The 8,112-nt window shown below is 39.8% G+C and overlaps 1 protein-coding gene across 1 annotated transcript in view; it reads left to right on the forward strand.

Moving 5' to 3' along the window:
• The first annotated feature begins 338 nt into the window (after positions 1-338).
• LOC119789691 (G-protein coupled receptor 22-like) overlaps positions 339-8,112 on the forward strand; it is a 36,874-nt gene continuing 29,100 nt past the window's right edge. The window contains exon 1 of the mRNA XM_038294730.1: positions 339-588. The gene's annotated coding sequence lies outside the window, so the exon portion shown is untranslated. The remainder of the gene's footprint in view (positions 589-8,112) is intronic.

Below are 8,112 nucleotides of genomic sequence, written 5' to 3' on the forward strand. Positions count from 1 at the left end.
ATTTATTATTTTCAGGCAATGAAAGTTCACCTTTTCTAGTAGTATAACTTAACCAAACTGTAAAAGCATCTCAGCAATCTGAGCATTCAGATTAAAGTCGGAATTCTGAGATTTTCGCATATTAAAGTGAAATATGTAAAAATCAGTCAACTTTTTTTTTTCCAGTGTCCCTAATCCTCTTCCGTACAGATCAGATGATGTTATAATGATAGGCGGGACTCGGGAGAAGCGAGAGAGAAGGAGAAAAAAGACTGACTCAAAACGTTTTGAACAGACAGCAGCAACCAACCAGATCCTGTTGGTTAAATTAAATAAGTGGAAAGGGGGGGGAGCTGAAATTATTGGCGGACTGTCCCAGCCAGACGAGATCTAGTGCAGACTGTCCTCACCACTCCTTTAGAAAGTTACTCCAGGGTAAAAACATTTTCATAATCCCAATGACACTAACCTACCGGAAGAGGTCCATATTAGAGGGAAACCTCTGTGAGCCATACACCACAGGGCTGAGGGGGATGCAGCTTCAAATCAACTCTCTCAGCCTGCAGGTTGAAGACATGCGTCACTGAGCGCACCATCCGGACGCAGCAGGTCAGTAGTTATTTACACATATTATCCAATGTTTCTGATTTTTGTTTAAATAAGATGCTGATAGTTGTAATCCGTTTTCTTAAACGTATATGACCGTGTACTTATGAGATTATATTTGTGGTCAACTGCTGAACTATGTTGGTGAAACTTTTACATAGCAGATGTGTGTCGAGAATTTTCTGTTTACATATTCAAATATGTGCCAACAGCCATGATATATTTTATGTTTTATTCATCCCGAGGTGTTTATGCGCAGCATGTCCAGGTCACTGGAACTTCGCTGCTGCAGCCGCGCAACCCCCTTGCTTGATGCCCCGCACAGAGCGCGCTTAAATTTCGATTTTTGCTGAGAAATCTGGGTTTTATTGGGTCCCAAGGCTACATGAGTGTGTGTTGGGAGCAGGGGGGGGTTGACACAGAAACGGGCTGTGATGTTTCTCCCACGCTCTTACGGGAGTTGTCATTATAGCCCGCTGGAACATCTCACTGCGCTCAGTGCGCGCAGCCGCTTGGATGGACGCTCCTGATGCGCAGGGTTTCATTTAAAACACAATTCCATTATCTATCAATCGTCCTGCGGTGAATATCTCAAAATACCCAGTTTTTTTTTTTTTTTTTTAACTAGGCTTTTAATCAAGTAGCCACTGAGAAATAGTTTGGACCTAAATGTAAACGAATAAACCTCCTGCTTGTTGCATGCTTTCTTGGATTATACTGTAAGCTTCAATGTATTTTTGACAAAAATCATGTGACAAAACAACTCAAAGAGCATAAGAAAAAAAGAGAGCATCACGGGTTGTGTTTTAAATAAAAAAATTACAAATAAAAGTTTGATCCCCCATTAATGTTTACCCTTAAATGAAATTCAGTGTGGGTTCACCTTATTGATGGAGTCCACCTGTGTGTAACTATGGTTTGTTAGAAGTCATTAGGTTACTAACAGAATTAGAGAACAATAGAAAAAGGGAAATAAGGCAATGACTCACTGACTTTAATCATTCAAAAACAACCACAGTTTGTCGAAAGAATGCTTAACGAAAACGGACAAATTAAAAGAAGAGTACCGGTAGTAGTGACAGTATTTACATGTGTGTGTGTGTGTGAATAATGTCATAAAAAGAAAAAAAAGTCATAAAAAGAAAGTCAGTGACGTTTTTGCAAAAAAGAGGACTGACCTTTGGCAGTTTTTTCTTTTTTTTGGATTTGTATGTGTGGCATTGATATTTATTTATTTTTTTTAATGGTAGCACCTTGCCACTTGCTCTGACTAGATTTTAGGTCCATCTCAGGTAACTGGAGAAGGTGGCTACCAGGAACTAGTGGATATGGGGTGTTGTTTTCCTGAAGTCCACAATCATTTTCACCCCCTTTAGAGGGTTAATCTCCAGGTGGTGCTGAGCACCCCAATAGAACAGCAGGTCCACCTTCCATAATGCTGATGGTCCAAACGTGTCAAATATTACAATAAAGATTAGCAAATATTATCACTTACCTATCGCAATACGATTTTTGCAGTTTCTAGAACATCTGAATGTCAGGTGCAAATTTGCACACAAAAATGTCTGCAGTCATTGTGGTAAGAGGAAGGAAACCTACGTGCAATGGCAGACAAGAGAGAAAATTTAGTTCAATTTAGATTAAATAAAAAAAAGAACACTTTTTTGATTCCAGGGGGGATATAAAATGTAGAAACTCTTGTAGGGTTTTTCAAGCAAGAAGCAGTCTGTCTCGTGTAATATCTACAATACATTAAAAATAGTTGAGATATATTGCATTTTAAGAAGTTTTATTTTTGCATAAACCTTCTGCATCACTGTATTTTCTTCTATCTGAATGGATAACTCAATTTCATCATCCAGTTAGTGGCGTCTTCCAGAGAAATTCTTCTGTTCTGCTGTCTAGTTATTTTAGAAGTTGCCGGATTTGGGGAGCGTGTTGCATGGCTTTGCACTTGCCAGTGTGTACTTTCATTCACAATCATCAGATTAAGTGGAAAGGTAGCTTGAAAAAGATTTTTCTTTGAAAATGAAAAAATAAATAAATAAATTAACTAAAAAAACTATCTATATTTCCTCTTACTCAATTAACGCATTAGGAATAAAATATTTTGTCTTCTGTTTTGTTGTTCTGAACTCCTTGAATTGTCTTGTTGGGGAATTTCTGTTGGCAAAACAGCTGCAGATATTCCTCATCCACTGAAAAACAGTTTCTAGCATCCAGGTTTTCTGCAAAGCTGATGTGATGTATGTTTCTTAGAAATGCTGCTTTTAGAAATTGAAACATCTTGATCTTGACAGGTTGTGACAGTTAAAATGATCAAATACCAGAACCTATTCTGCTGGGGGGGTTGCCTTAAAGTCATATTATAGATGACGTTCTCATCATTATTTTTTTATTTCAGATTTACAGAGAAGGTCCTTTTCTTTTTACCTCTTCCTGCATCTTTTCTGCATAGCAATCGTACAGGCCATCTGTTGCAAATTGCAGTTGCCTTTGAGATGGAAAAAATAAATACACTCTAGGCTCCAAAACTATAGTGATAGCAATGCAAAATTGTCAATTTTGCACCTGTTATCAGTTGAAAATCTTACTAGATCACCCATAATACACCTGCTAATAGCACGTGCAATTTTCATTTAGCACAAACAAGCATAAAAGCATTTCTTTATGGGGATCTTAGTGGATCAGGGTATTTGTTTGGAGAAAACCTAAAATTGATAATCTCCCTAAACCTACAATCCTCTCTGTGGCACATTGGTGTGTTAGCATCATTTCCACACTTATGATAACCCCAATGATGAGTACCAAATACTCAAAATTGGGTGGGGTTTTCCATTATCCATAATCAGTCTAGTTATTTGGCATGAAAATAATGATCAAAAGCTTTTATCTCTAGATGTGCAAAGCTGGTAACTCAGCTGTAATTGCAACAAGTAGCTAAAAAAACTCAGATCCTGACTACAAACGTATAATAATAACCTTCCAGATTTATTACTTGTAAAAAGATAGCAAAAGAAAATACATGCTGTGTGTTATTTTCTAATCCCAATTTCAAAACTTTTGATCTTCTGTGCCTTTCATAGCTTTTTTTAGTCTGTTGTGTACCTTAATGCTTTCATTTGCCAATTTGCTTTGCTGTCTACACACCTGAATTACCCCAAGATGGGACACTAGAGGATATTTCCTATCACTTTTATTTTCTATTTGGGTAAACAAACAAGTTGATGAATTGAAATTGAAAAATCCCATGCTTTTACAGGGAAGGAATTTTAAAAGCATTTGAGGATCATGGAATATTGTAGAAGGCCTTGTAAAATTACATATTTAGTTAGTATTTATCCTAACCCTAATATAATTTGCTCTTAAGCTGAAAATGACAGTAATTAGCTGTAAATAAACATGAAAATCAAGTAAGGGCACCATTATTTCCCCAAATTACACATGCTGTATTGTACATATACATGTACAACCTAAATCAAAAGCAAGAGTAGGATGGAGAAAGGACTAATGACAGTTGAACAGTTGGAAAAGAGCCCCGATTAAGAAAAAACAAAACAAAACACAAAGATGCTGCAGCAAGAGGAGTGATTGTGCAGGGATGTGTTGATGGCAACAGTGTGGAGGTGGAGATAAGTAAAGACAGAAAAACAGAGAAGTCCAGATGAAAACGTGTGGTAGAAGCTCTGTTCTGCTGTGGAGGGCTTTGATTGCAACATTAAGGAGGAAAGCACAGAGGGCAGAAAGCCTGTTTGTGTGTGTGTATCTGGATGTGTGTGACTGTTTCCAGCTCGGCGGATTGATTAACTGGCTTCTATTCCTCATCAGTTACCTCATCACTTTCTCACTGAACAACTTTCTTTCCAGCTCCTTTTCTTTTGCTTTCAGCACCTGGCTATTTCAACTATATATTTAATCTTCCTGATGAATAATTCAGTCAGCATAGGCAACACTTAGAGCTCTGATGCTTGTTAGTCATTTGTTTATGTTCAATTATCATGCCAGCCCACTAGGGGGCTCTGCAGGATATGCTATCTCTTCTGGTGTTAGGACGTTGTCTGTATGTTGGTGGTTGAAAGAAAAATAAAGCTCTCCCGAACTCATCCAGAAGTGAAGTTATATTTGGGCTAACAGTGGTAGCAGAGGATGGTTAGTAACTACAGAGTTCCGCCAACATTTGAAGAAGGAAAGTCTTATGAAAGCTGGAAGAATGAAGTCAATATGTGGACGAGAGTTACGGACTTGGAAAAAAAGAAACAAGCTCTCGCCGTTGCTCTGGCGCTATCCGGGAGGGCGCGAGACACCGCTATGGAAATTCCGGTAGATGATTTAAATAAAGACACTGGAATGGTCACGTTGTTGGATAAATTAGATAATTTGTTCCTTAAAGAGGAAAAGGACATGATATATGAAGCATACTCAGAGTTTGATCGGATCAAAAAAGACGCAAGCACATCCATGGTGGATTTTATTATTGACTTTGAACAGCGTTATTCGCGCATGAAAAAATACAAAATGGAGTTACCCGATGCAGTTCTGGCATTTAAGCTTTTGGGTACTTCGTGCTTGGATGTGACAGACAGGCAGTTGGCTTTAACAGCATGCTCAGATGTGACGTTTGCTTCAATGAAATCCGCTTTAAAAAGAATATTTGGTGATAAGAAAAAAAGTGAAACAGCAGAGAGCATCAAGCAGGATTCAGTGTTTGCAACAGAACAACAAAGACAGAAAGGCAGGACTTGGAGGCCCAACTCATGGCAAAAGTCCCCACAACCTGGCACCAACCCATTGGACAGGTATGGAAAACGATCTAAGTGTGCTGTGTGTCAAAGTACCTATCACTGGGCCAAAGATTGTCCACATAAAGCAGAAAGTATAAAAATCACTGAAGATAACACAGATGTGGAAGAATGCAATATTACTCTGTACACCAAAGAATCACCAACAGATGCTGAAATATTCATGACAGAAAGTTTTGGTTCAGCAATAATAGACACTGCTTGCACTAGAACAGTTTGTGGTAAAGAATGGCTGGATAACTACAGAGCTACACTGCAGCAAAAAGGGGTCAAGACTATGAGAGAAACAGAAATGAAAAGCCACAGGCCATTTAAGTTTGGAGATGGAAAAATAGTGTACTCCATCAAAAAGATAAAGATACCAGCCAAGATTGGCAACACACGATGTAACATCGAAACAGAAGTCGTTCCGGCCAACATCCCACTGCTTTTGAGTAAAACGTCACTAAAGAGAGCAAAAACTGTTCTGGACATGGAAAGAGACAGAGCAATGATGTTTAACCAGCCAGTGCAATTGGACTTCACCAGCTCTGGACACTACTGTGTGAACATTGTGGATAAAGAAAGTAAAAGTCCTACTCACTCTGATCAATTGTTGGTGGAGGAAGAAATACTGGCTATAACAGATAAAATGAACCCAAGTGAGAAGACCAAAGTTCTGGAGAAACTTCATAAGCAGTTTGGACATGCTTCTGCTGAAAAGCTGAAACGGCTTTTAAACAATTCTGGCAACAAAGACACAGACTGTAACAGCCTCCTGCAAAACATCATAAACCAATGTGAAGTATGTCAGAAATCTTGCAAGACCAAACCTAAGCCTGCTGTTGGCCTGCCACTAGCGTCGACATACAATGAGACTGTAGCTGTAGATCTACATGAGCTTGAGCCTGGAGTGTGGTATTTACACATCATTGATCAGTTTACTCGTTTCAGTGCAGGTAGTGTTTTGACCAGCAAAAGGTCTTCTGAGATCGTCAAACATCTTATTCATGACTGGATTAGTGTACATGGACCACCACAAAAGCTATTCAGTGACAATGGTGGTGAGTTTAATAATGAAGAAGTGAGAGACATGGCTGAGAACTGTAACATTGAAGTCAAGACAACACCTGCTTACAGTCCCTGGAGCAATGGGCTGTTGGAACGCCACAATCAAACTCTGACTGAGATTATATTGAAAGTAAAAACAAGTACTGGGTGCGACTGGAGCACCGCCATGGACTGGGCTCTAATGGCAAAGAACTGTATGCAAAGCGTCCATGGATACAGCCCCCATCAACTTGTGTTTGGGCAGAATCCCAACCTACCTTCAGTGTTGATAGATAAAGCCCCAGCTCTGGAAGGGACTACTAAAAGTGAATGGGTGGCCAAGCACATCTCTGCCCTACATGCTGCAAGAAAAGCTTTTACAGAAGCAGAGTATTCAGAGAGAATACGCAGAGCCCTAAAGAAACAGCTGCGACCCACAGATGAACAATATAGACTTGGAGACAAAGTGTTCTACAAACGAGTGGACTGCCCTGAATGGAAAGGACCAGGAGTGGTTATTGGGCAGGATGGTGCAGTGGTGTTTGTTAGACATGGAGGCACCTGTGTCAGAGTGCACCGACTCAGGTTGAGGAAGGTTACTCATGAGAATGAAGAACATCAGATTACTGGTGATGACAACATTCAAGGACAACCTACAATGGACATTAATGAAGAAGAGACAGAAGAAAACCTTGGACATACAAGCACAGAGACAGCCTGCAGAAATGGACAGAGACGCTGTGGATATGGAAAGACCGCACACGGAAACAGAAAGACAACAGACTGGCAGCATCAACGTAAAGCCTGGTGAGATTGTGACATTCACTAATGCAGAGGGTGTATCACAAACAGCAAAGGTGTTGGGACGAGCTGGTAAAGCAACCGGGAAATACAAGAACTGGTTTAACTTGGAACAACTTGAGCCTACAGAGGGGGCTGGTAACAGTAAATCAGTTGATTTATCACAACTGGAAAACCTTTGTGTTCGGTCTAATGTTGCTGAAATGGATACCCATGACGATATTTTTCTGAGCAAAGATATTTCACTGGATGAAGCAAAAGAGGATGAAATAAAAGGTTGGAAACAAAACCAAGTGTTTGAAGAAGTTGAGGACAAAGGTCAAAAGTGCATTTCCACTCGCTGGGTGTGCACTATGAAAGAAAGTGAAAATGGATTAGTACCAAAGGCAAGGCTTGTTGCACGGGGATTCGAGGAACTACAAGTTTCTGACTTACAAAAGGACTCGCCTACCTGTGCCTCAGAGTCACTGAGACTCCTAGTAGCAGTGATATGTCAGAAACAATGGAAACTTCACTCCATGGACATTAAATCTGCTTTCCTACAAGGAATGGAACTATGCAGAGACATTTTCATCAAACCACCTCCGGAGGCTAATAGCACAGGTGTGCTTTGGAAACTGAGAAAATGTGTGTATGGTCTAGCAGATGCTTCATTGTATTGGTACAACAGAGTAAAGAGCATCATGTTAGAAGCAGGAGGTGTTGTGTCTAAGGTTGATCCTGCAGTTTTCTACTGGCTTGATGAGGGCAAGAATGTTATGGGTGTCCTTGCTTGTCATGTTGATGATTTTATATGGGGAGGATCACAGTTTTTTTCAGAGTCAGTCATACCGAACCTTAGATCACAGTTTAATGTTGGTCATGAAGCTCATGAAACCTTCTCATATGTAGGTGTCAA

This window comes from Cyprinodon tularosa, unplaced genomic scaffold (genome assembly GCF_016077235.1).
Source record: "Cyprinodon tularosa strain WSP-4 unplaced genomic scaffold, ASM1607723v1 ctg11, whole genome shotgun sequence".
Classification (NCBI taxonomy): Eukaryota; Metazoa; Chordata; class Actinopteri; order Cyprinodontiformes; family Cyprinodontidae; genus Cyprinodon; species Cyprinodon tularosa.